Source organism: Amia ocellicauda, chromosome 19 (assembly GCF_036373705.1).
Source record: "Amia ocellicauda isolate fAmiCal2 chromosome 19, fAmiCal2.hap1, whole genome shotgun sequence".
NCBI lineage: Eukaryota > Metazoa > Chordata > Actinopteri > Amiiformes > Amiidae > Amia > Amia ocellicauda.
The window spans coordinates 22,901,402-22,913,801 of NC_089868.1; positions in this window are offsets into that span (position 1 = coordinate 22,901,402).

Here is a 12,400-nt window from a genome sequence, read left to right on the forward strand (position 1 = left end):
TGTACACACACACACACACACACACACACACACAAAGAATATCTGAAGAAGACAGTATTTAGGTTTAGGAAATAGCCAGGACCATATCATTCTGAAACGGTAGAAAAAAACACACAAGAGCTTTCCGAGATAATGCACTTCCCTCTCATAAAGGATTTGAATACACAATATTTGGGACATTCTTCAGTCTTCTCCTGTAATCATGTAAAAGGTCCCAGCCAAGCATAAGAGACTTTGAATAGCTTTCTTGGCCTTCAAAATTTCAAATCTGAAGCAGAAGGTAATGCACTCTGCTAGAGTTAATATTTTATCTCCTCACAGATTTCAATGGAAGCTCTAATTTACATGAGAAATAATTCATAGAATGTGACAAAACAGAGGCACTTTTAACACTGGAAATAATTTCAGCCAGAGCTGTCGAGTCCCACAATGATGCACACGCACCCGGGATAAAAGTTCCCACTTAGATATTCTCCCCATAGAAGCAGAGATAGTATGAACACTGAATTTGATTATCTTAGAGAAGATTGAAAATAGGTTGTTTTGACAATTTTAATCAATTATTCATTTACATTTAAATGATTCCAGACGTATTGGCTTTTTATTGATGTCTTTCATCTACCTTGGCTGGGCCTATATGGCTGTACAAAGAGGGAGAAAAACAATTTTCTTTTAATGAATCTCAGTTCCACTGATTGGGTGTGACATCAAATATAGCCTCAATATGCCTATGATTGGCGTGATAAATTAAGAGAAAGGGGTACGTCTGTGAAGGTGATGTTTTCAAAGTTTGGTTTACAAGAAGATTAACTTTATGTTAGAGAAAAACTAAAATGATTATAGAATTGTATTGAAATTAGATAGATTAAATGTTAAATGACAGTTTTAGTCCTATACATTCCCAATTATTTCTAAAATATGTGATCTGCTACACAACACACAAACACACACACACCCATTATATATATAGTATATCTTATTTTCACACAATATTACAAATACATACATTATACATTAATATTTATATATACACATACTTTACATAAAGAAAATGATTCATTCTCTGTCTTGCTAACATGCTTTTAGCTACAATATAGAGCCTTCAGGTACAAGAATATGTACTTGATTAAATGTGCTTAAAGAATGTTATATTTCATATTACACACTGATCTTGTTCGGCTTAATGGCAAATATTGCAACCCCTGCCTGAAATAATACTTCTCCATGCAAATGGATTTATAAAAGCGAATATAGAGGGAAATTAATGTGCTCTTGAAAACAGGTTTCCATTTAAAATAATTAATTAGATTGTGTGAATAGACATTCCTCACATTTTGAACTTACTTACCAATTGGTAGGATCCATTTAAATAAAAAAACTCTGAGATATAAGGGCCCTAAACATATCTGTGGATCTGTGTTGCTGATTAAACCAGTACAACGAAACTGATTTAAAGTGTAAATAAGTAATAAGAACACCAGCTACACTGTATTTACAAAATGTTCCCTAATTTTAAGGGACAGGTTTCGACATTCCACGAGTCTTCATCTCTTCTTAACATTAAAACAGTTTTATTCCTTTGAAAACACATTTTAAACAGCTGTGAACTGGATTCCTTAAACAATCACAGACATGAAGCATGTGTACTGCATTTTACTTTAATTTTAATGTCACTCAGTTCATACCTGACAGTGTTGATTACGCAAGTAAGGCTAACGAGACATTCTTCAAGATTTGTTGTGCTTTAGAGTATTTCATTATTTATCATGTAAGCGTGGCGGAGGAACTTTTGCTTTCTTTCTTTTTTAGAGGGGGTGGGCTGTCGTAAATCATTCATTAAAATTGTGGCTAAATTATCAAACATATTGTATAAATGATGACACTCAGAATGCCAGTGGAGATATTAAATAGTAATGACGCGATGTTCTGTTCGTTTTTATTTGAGCAGCGACGCCTTCATTTGCCAGTCTTGTAAAACATGACACCAAATAAACATTGATAAGGTGGGATCTGAACTCGATTTAGGTGAGAATTAAAGCATGTTAACTCGTGCTGTCATGACTGGTGCAATATTGTGGAATATTCCTGCTTCCCATTGTGATTTTCTTATGGGCAATACATGGATATGTCAGCACTGATTATCTGGAAGATCTACTGGCAACAATACAGCTACACACTTTGTTGTCAATGAATCCTTGAGGCAACCATTTTTATATCTATAGATAAAGACGATTATTACAGTCATCTAAACAAACTGAATGTTACCTTCATTGTAAAATAAATATACAGACATATCTTTACTTTACATCTAAACGTCTCATGTGAAACAGGAAAAAAGCTATTTATTAACATCTAACAGTGTTCCACAGAAAACGTCCTTCAAACAATCACAGCAGCAGTTTTATTCCTTTGAAAAACACATTGTAAACAGAGAATGTGTTCTGCATTTAAATGTAATGTAAATGTCGCTGGGTTCAAGCCTGCCGGTGTTAATTACACAATAAGACACAATTAAGGTACGGTTCATTGTGATAGAAAACAAAGGGTGGGTACAAACTCTTAATTTCCAACAAGAGTCCGCTCTTGGTTTCCATATGCCTCAGAATGGTTTAGTACAAGCATATTAACTCACAGTACATAAATCAAACACAAGCAGGCTTGTGCACAAACAGGACGTCTGGGGAGAGCTTTGCTTTTAAATTAACCGCACTCTCAAAAAAGATCCTTGGGTCAGCTTTTTATCTCTTATGGGAGAAATAAGAAAGCACAACCTGCCACCGAATGGATGGTTTCATTGCGAATCCACGATTGCTTTCTCTTACCTGCTGGAAATAAGACTTTCCCCAGGAGGCCCGAGCCTCATTTAACAAGAAAGGGTGGATGCAGTAATTATGTCTTGGTCTAACCTGAAATCAGTCCTCATTAGTCTCCTTTCACATATTCACGCGATAGCCTCAATGTGTCATAGTCTGCTTCCCTCCTCAACCCCACTGTTCTGGAAAAAAGAGAAATAAATACAGTTTTGACACTGTGCACTATGAAGCAGTTTATCTACCATTTTCTATTTCCATTCCTAAAGTAAGTTTCATATCTATCTTTGTAATCTATGGAGTTTACTATTATAACACTGGAGCAACAAAATCCAAACTAACAAAACAAAAATAAGAATTGAGTGCAAGCTGCAACAGTACAAGTATTCTCACTTGCCTACAATTGTTTAATAACAGGACATGACCTACTCTACCATTCATGCAAATCTTTTCGAATTGATTTAAAACAGTAAATGCAACAGTTTAAGGCCCATAATGGGAGACCAAGAAGACTGTGTTCATTTTTGTTGTTGTTTTGCAGATCATGTTATTCTTCAATTAGGCGGCTGTATCGGTATGGCAAGCCAAGATATCTTTATTTCATTTCAAGATACTTTTAAATATTTAAAGATATCTGTAAATCATTTAAAGATATTTGCAAATCACTTCCTGTTCATTACTATGTAACTGAATGAGGAAACAGGAAGTGATAATCTCAGCCAACATACAGGAAGTCATTTGACGATATCTTAAAATAATTTAGAGATCCCTAAATGATAATTTGGCTTGCTATAGTATCGGTCATAACACCTCCAGTCTTGAGTTCATTGTTTACTCGAGCATTGGCGCGAGTCCACCGGGTCAGGATGTGATGGACTTCATAGCCGTTTTATCTCAGCGCAGGTGCACACCAGTCGGGGGGGAAAGCCAGGCTGTTATCTCCCTAAAACAAGGTGCACCGAGCCATGGCTGAGACGTTTGAGTTGAAAATCAGTTTCTGGCAACACTTTATCTCCATCTCCAATTACGTTTTCAGACCATTCTAAAACTCCATTCCCTGACAGATCCACAGTGGGATTGATCCACATTTCAATGCCCGGCACAAGGCTGGATTCAGGGGTTTTATTTGTGTTGTTCTTGTTTTTTTAAAGAATCCAGAGCCCATAGCTGGAAATAATCATGATCACTAGAGACCTTAAAGACTTATCATTACACATTCCATAAAAGCTGATTCTATTTAACCTCCATGTATTCATGTTTTTTTTATATACTCATTTGATTAGGTGATAGCCTTAATAGTATCTAAGGCAGCTGTGTTTCTCAAAGTACACTCTTAAAGAAAATAGATCAATGCACATAATCATCATCTCAAAAGGATCGCTGGGAATTTTAAGCAGCTGTTGCTTAGATTTAACGTAGCACACATCTAATGGATTGGCCATCAAACTGTATACATGCGTGCCTGACTGCTTACATTTTGACCCAACCTGGGAACATTTTCTTTAATATAAAATCTTATATTTTATATGAATAAGTTGTTGCATGCTCTGTTTATAATACAGGTTTTCCCACTGCAACGCTGAATAGGATTAGAAAACACTTTTCACGGCCATGAGTCATTTACCAAACAAATCTACTTTTTCCGAATTTCACCTGTGTGATTTATTACGCTTTCTAAATATAGACTTTTTGGGTTTCAAGTTTCGATCTGAAAGTTCACATGAAAAACCTCTAATTCTTTCGCTTGAGAGGGAGATAACATTATTTCCAATGCAAAGGCAAAGAAATGACAAAAAAGGCACTTTATCTAAGCATCACATTAAACAAGTCAATAGTCTTTGTAGTGAATATCATTGGTTATTGGTTATCGTGAGCCGGCACACAAGTAGAGTCCGCTGGTCAATATGTTTTGTTGACTGGGCCTCACAACAATCACACACAGGATGATGGAGTGAATGGAGATCTCCAGATAGAAATCTATGGATTACAGCTCAATAATAAGATGAGCTGTGTGTATAGGTGGCCAGAGAGACTGAATCTGTGTAAATCCCTACAGACCCTTCTACCGTAGAGCCTAAAGCCAATGTTTACTCAAAAAATAGTCCAAATACATCTACTAAACTTCCTCTATTCCACAGATAGTCTCTTATTTACCAAAGTGAAATAAAGAGACAGTTACAGTGAGGGAAAAAAGTATTTGATCCCCTGCTGATTTGGTATGTTTGCCCACTGACAAAGAAATGATCAGTCTATAATTTTAATGGTAGGTGTATTTTAACAGTGAGAGACAGAATAACAACAAAAAAATCCAGAAAAATGCATTTCAAAAAAGTTATAAATTGATTTGCATGTTAATGAGGGAAATAAGTATTTGATCCCCTATCAATCAGCAAGATTTCTGGCTCCCAGGTGTCTTTTATACAGGTAATGAGCTGAGATTAGGAGCACTCTCTTAAAGGGAGAGCTCCTAATCTCAGCTCGTTCCCTGTATAAAAGACACCTGTCCACAGAAGCAATCAATCAATCAGATTCCAAACTCTCCACCATGGCCAAGACCAAAGAGCTGTCCAAGGATGTCAGGGACAAGATTGTAGATGTACACAAGGCTGGAATGGGCTACAAGACCATCGCCAAGCAGCTTGGTGAGAAGGTGACAACAGTTGGTGCGATTATTCGCAAATGGAAGAAACACAAAATAACTGTCAGTCTCCCTCGGTCTGGGGCTCCATGCAAGATCTCACCTCGTGGAGTTTCAATGATTATGAGAACGGTGATGAATCATCCCAGAACTACACGGGAGGATCTTGTTAATGATCTCAAGGCAGCTGGGACCATAATCACCAAGAAAACAATTGGTAACACACTACGCCGTGAAGGACTGCAATCCTGCAGCGCCCGCAAGGTTCCCCTGCTCAAGAAAGCACATGTACAGGCCCGTCTGAAGTTTGCCAATGAACATCTGAATGATTCAGAGGAGAACTGGGTGAAAGTGTTGTGGTCAGATGAGACCAAAATCGAGCTCTTTGGCATCAACTCAACTCGCCGTGTTTGGAGGAGGAGGAATGACCCCAAGAACACTATCCCCACCATCAAACATGGAGGTGGAAACATTATGCTTTGGGGGTGTTTTTCTGCTAAGGGGACAGGACAACTGCACCGCATCAAAGGGACGATGGACGGGGCCATGTACCGTCAAATCTTGGGTTAGAACCTCCTTCCCTCAGCGAGGGCATTGAAAATGGGTCGTGGATGGGTATTCCAGCATGACAATGACCCAAAACACACAGCCAAGGCAACAAAGGAGTGGCTCAAGAAGAAGCACATTAAGGTCCTGGAGTGGCCTAGCCAGTCTCCAGACCTTAATCCCATAGAAAATCTGTGGAGGGAGCTGAAGGTTCGAGTTGCCAAACGTCAGCCTCGAAACCTTAATGACTTGGAGAGGATCTGCAAAGAGGAGTGGGACAAAATCCCTCCTGAGATGTGTGCAAACCTGGTGGCCAACTACAAGAAACGTCTGACCTCTGTGATTGCCAACAAGGGTTTTGCCACCAAGTACTAAGTCGAAGGGGTCAAATACTTATTTCCCTCATTAACATGCAAATCAATTTATAACTTTTTTGAAATGCGTTTTTCTGGATTTTTTTGATGTTATTCTGTCTCTCACTGTTAAAATACACCTACCATTAAAATTATAGACTGATCATTTCTTTGTCAGTGGGCAAACGTACCAAATCAGCAGAGGATCAAATACTTTTTTCCCTCACTGTATGTGAAATATGTCCATTAAAATTCATGAGAAATAATTATTAAATTAAAGGGGGAGGGGCAGAGGAGTAGTAATTAAACATGTCTGTGCTTAAATAATACGAATTTGGAGTCAAGAATGACAGTGAACAGATGCTGGCTGTATTCTCATTCTAACATCTCTTGCTTTGAGGGACAGCATATTCATATATAATTCATTTTGTGCCGTTTATATTTATATTTAATTCAGTTAGTCTATGAGTAACTAACAATAGCAAGTAACTCTTCTGTTCGTATTGTTTTGCCTGTGAATGTATCCATTGAGCTGCTACATTGTCAGCTGGATAAAGAAATCACTTCTTCTGAGATATGTGTGTGTACACAAATTATGGATTTTGATGACATATGGGGCCGGGGCATATATGTATCAATCAGTTATTTATTTTCTAAGCACTTAGTATCCTGTTAGAAAAATCGGTGGCGGTGTGGCAAAGTTAGGGACACCGATATTAGAAGTCCACATGCTGATATATACGCTCCATTAGCTTAAACTGAAATGAGCAGCACCCATTTGCCCTTGATGCCCCTAATGGCTGCATTCATCATGTCTGAGTGGTTTTCGGCATTGACACTTTTCTAAATTCAGATATACCCTTACAGGATGCACGGACACATGTGTCAGGAGGAGAGGAATGTAGGCCAACAGACAGCTCTCTGAGCCTTTGAAGGTATTTATATATTTATTCATTCTTCTTATGAGAACAAACAAGAAACGGCGAAACTTCAGCGCCGCGGATTGGCGAAATTACCACAGAAAAATAAGAATGCATAATTGTGCATGATGATAATGCGGCTCCGCTACTTTGGCTGGAGATAAAAGAGATATCTCTCCATCGCTTGATTGCCCTCATTTTTCTCAATTCAGGTGTCCTGAATAGCTTGCATACTTGACAGCTCATCTGTGCTGGATGCAGTCATTTATATCTAAAAGGTCTGTTTAGATGACTGTGGTAATCTTCAAGCACCTCCGACGGATGAGTTGAGAATAATGAATGCGGCATGTGACTTCAGAAACCGTCGTTGATTTCCCTAATCCTTGCTTGTTTATTCCTGCCTCTTTTCTGCTCCGGGACCTGTGCGGTGTCTGCTCACACTCCCCCTAAATAAAACAAGATATGAAATAAATAAATACATCCATATCACATCATGCCACTGTACTGTATAGACCTCGGTTACTGTATTAGCTATAAGTCCAACAGGCAATTGTTGTAAAACGGGATAATGAGCAGAAGGACTAATGATGAAGCTTGGTAATGTGAGAAAATGACAATACACTTTTACACCGAATTTTTGCAGTAATTGCTACACGCACAAACTAAACAGAAAATGTATGCTATTGTACCTATACTGATAATGCATTGATCTATCCTGCACACAAACACAAACATGCTGAGACATTACATTTACATTCGTGAAATATACATATGATCCAGAAATGTCTCAAAATAAATTCTCATCCATTAAAATATGGAAAACAGAGGGATTGTGCAGTGTAAATGAATGGACCACAACTCTCTGTGGCAACAAGCAACAATCAACTGACATGTTGTCAGTGAGAAAAAAAAATTCACACATCTAAGACATTTAAACGAGGGGGAGAACAACATGGACAGGAAATCAATGGATTTTCAACAATAAAAGTGTTCATCCACAAGTGTATATTTTTGTGAACTTTGTGGAGGATGCAATTTTCTAGCTAACAAAAAACTACCCTGCTGTATTTTACACAATTTTTATGCATGTTTTTTTTTTTTCTGGCTTGAAAGAAAACCAGGTCTGTCTAACTGAACTTGGGATATTTCTGTCTTTTTTAATATGACTGCTGGTCCTTAAAGTCCTTAAAATATATTCCTGTGTGTGTGGGTGTGGGATTTGCAATTAAGTCAATATTTCAAGTTACATTTTAGCAACTGTTACAGTTCAGATACATCTTGGTTTGTCTCAAAACAAACTGTAATTGGGCATTATTATAATTTTATAAAAAAGGTATCAGTTAAAAAATATAAGTTAATAAATTGTTCATACAGCTAAATAGAAATGCAATTAGTCTACTGCCATAGTTTCTATCTTTTTACATAAAAATAGTATGACAGTAATGTGACTTTGAGAGCTGCTTTGATGAATGCAACATTATAATATTTGAACACATATTTCTCAAAGTGACTTCTAAAATAACCTTGCTGTTCTTTTGGAATAAATAAAATCTGCTTTTATCATCTGAATAATGCATTAGAAAGATGGAAGTCAAAGGTGGAGAATGAAGGAGCTGGATACATTATTATAATGGTGTTTCACACTGTTATAATATGCCAAGTTGTAATTACAATTAATTGAATTTGCTTGATAGTCTTTATTTCAAAACTACACTTTTGTACTTTGTGGATTTTTATACTTTACTTTTTAAAGAATGCCGCAGTGTTGAAATATGGTCGTCTTTGCATGTAAGAAGATTTGTTTGTAATGGGAGACTCACCAATGCCTGCCTCTTACTGAATATACCCCCACCCATAAAACATTGAATGACAATGACAAGCTCAAATGCCCTCATACATGAATGTAAAATCAATCAATCAATCCATTTTTATTTGTATAGCACCCTTCGCAGGGTAGCCACAGAGTGCTTTACAGACTGGTAAATGTACAGCAAAATAAAATACATAAATACAATAAAATAAAATATAGACCTGTAAACATTTTACATGATATAGAATAAAGTGAGTGAACATTTAGTGAATAAACCATTTAGGCATGGAGGAGAGAAAAACAAAAAACTCCTATGGATGGCATGTAGGAGAAAAAACAAGTGTCTCAGATCCCAGTTCTGGGCATTTTATGGGCAAGGTCTTTCGAATCAAGAATACTTCCCAAAAGGGTTACATGCTGGTGTCTGTAAGAAAAATACTGCAGTGCAATGTATTCACAGAAAGAATAATTTAATAAGAACAGTAGATTGTTAAATATCCATGTGATTATATTCTTAAAGCCAGTGAGGGAGTTTTTTGTCCTTGTGGAGCTTAGTTTATAATGATTTATAAATAAACAAATGTGTCTGTTTCAAGTGGTATCCTTTCAATGTCAGAAACATCTACTTTGCAATTTGCAGCGGAAAGCCTTAACAGTAGATCTTCCTGCGTCTGTATTTTCTCTGTCACTAATCTGCTGCTGTAGATTGTGTAGAATATACAGATTGTGTGCTTGAGGAAAATGCCTGGAAATATGGCTGCACACGTCTGCTTGCAAAGCAGAGTGAGAAGTACTGTGGGTATTTTTGGCGTACAGAAATCTCCCTGCATCACTGTCACTGTCTCGTTGGCGAATTTGCTGATAGCCTTCCCAAAGTCTTTTTTTGTATTATTCACCATTCCATTCTCACTGTCTGGTGTCGGACAAATCTTCTTGCCCTTGGTCTTGTGTTACATTGGGTGGAATTAACAAAATAAACATAAGTGGACACATGTATACAAATCAAATCTGCATTATTATTCATCCTAAATGAATGGGTTGTAAAGCTGACATTGGTCCGTGATCATAGATGATCATAATTATAATCTCCCTAAGGGTGTTTTGACATAAATAGTACTTACCTTATGCATTAGTCAAATACAAAATGCACTATACAATTATAGAACTTAAAAACACGTCACAGTGAAAATTCCCCTACTGAAAAAGTGGTTAGATTGTAGGATCGGAGAGAATTAATAAAACAAGCTTTCTATATAAACACAGCTTATCCTTGCCAATGATGTCACCCAGTAATTTAAGCATTTCGCTGGAGTTGTTTCTGGTTTAATATTATCCCTTATTAAAGTCACATTAGTGTTTCATATTTAACTACCTCTCTGTTATCTGGGATTGTCATATCCTTCCTTCGTTATGTTCATCTCTTACGTGTTCTTGAGGTTGGTATTTCAAGTGCCATCTCCAATATGCCATCATGTGAAGTAGAGCTACATCTAGGCAGTGGCATAGTCTGTCATTTTACAGAAGGACAATTTGGGAGAGTAACAAATACAATTATTTATAGCCTTGTCCGTGTCACAGTACATGAGAAACCTCCCCAGAAATCTTCCAGATAAGCTTTATTGCTGTTTGTCACTCTGATTATGTTTGTAAAATACTTAAATAATAATGCCTTTGAGGCTCTTTTGCACAGAGTGACTTTCTCCCTTAAATTATAGACAGCAGCTAATTGGTGTCAGCGGTGGGAACAGGGTCAATAGTCTCTACGCAGTGTGTCGAAAATGTCAGCAGTGTTGTCACCTCAAACAAGTGTCAAATAAATGATAACAGCATCAACATGAGGGTCAGCATTATGTTGACTTTTGGCTATCCTAGGTGTTGATTTATTGTCATCAAAACTCTGTTGTTAATTACATTAATTTCTTAATGTTCAGCAGTTTCATTTCTACAAAATGTTGCATCTAGTCTGCGTAAACAAATTGTATGATTCTAAATCCAATCGGTTTTGATAGCAATGCTTACAGCATCCAAGTACTGTATCAACAGATCTGTCAGTGGAGAAATGTCCAGCACAGGGCAGAGAGAAGCATTACCACATTCAAAAAGCTTAAAAATTCACATCTCTTTAAATTGCAATAGTTTGTAATTTAAATACCATATTTTTGTGTTATTATTTTTGACGGGGGGGAGGATTTCCATAAAATGTAATCATCTGTAACTATTGCACCATCTCTTCCACCCCTCAGATGTCACAAAGCAGGCTGGTTTGAAGGGTCCGTAAGTGCATGGCACGGATACGGTTACATTTTCAGCATTGAAGAGAGAATGAAGTCAGTGAAGTACAATTACAGTTCAGGAAACTAACCTAAAATGAATCTGTCTAAATTGCTCTTCAGTTGAATATCATTGAAAGCATTAAAGAGAAAAAATGCACTTGTCACACAGTGATACCCTGTGAACTCGTGACTGCTGACTGCTTTTTATTATTCTTAAAAATCATCTGGAGACGGAGCGTTTGGCTTTTATGTCTCCAGTCTCTGGGATTCAAAGCTATAGTTGTTTATCGCTTGTTATTCTGCATCTGCCATATTCATCTTCTGCAGTGTGCCGGCAAGGACTCCGCGTGAAGGGGACTATATGAAATAAAACATACTTGACTTACCTTTAGATCAATATTTAATAGTATAATAACTCATATTATCATTGTGTAGTGCAATGCAGGTGGTATGCATGCATACTTTAATTATACAATTAAAGGCACAAGCCACCCTCTCATACTTACTGAATGACTTATCCTCTGCAGTGTCAAACAGATGTTACTCTAATTTTTGGCAACATAACATTAGTAGCCCTAATCAAAATATGTAGTAAACTGTTGAAGTGAGCAAGGGCCTTTAGTAAAGGCATTCGTGGGAGGTTGGGGCTCAAAGGAATGGATCTGGAATGAAGAATGCAAAACCCTATTTATTCACATTGTTTGGTTCATCACATTTTGCCCTCGTATTTGTATGCATTCTTGATTTGTTTGGTAATGATTGTAATTAATTTGTAATAATGAATGCAATAATGTAATCTATTCCATTACACATATTTTACAAACATATATTTGTCTTGGTTAACATACATTGTCACCCTTCGGGTAATGTTGAATTATGCTTTATGCATATTGATTGTGTCCATAATATGATCAATGAGCCGTTGAACCTTCAGGAAAACTTTATTGATGTTTTCCATTCTTGCTGATTCCAGATTACTTTGCATTGAATTACAGCGTCTATTTTTGTTGCTCTATTCCTAGACATTCATAATTAGGACCTTTTGTTTAA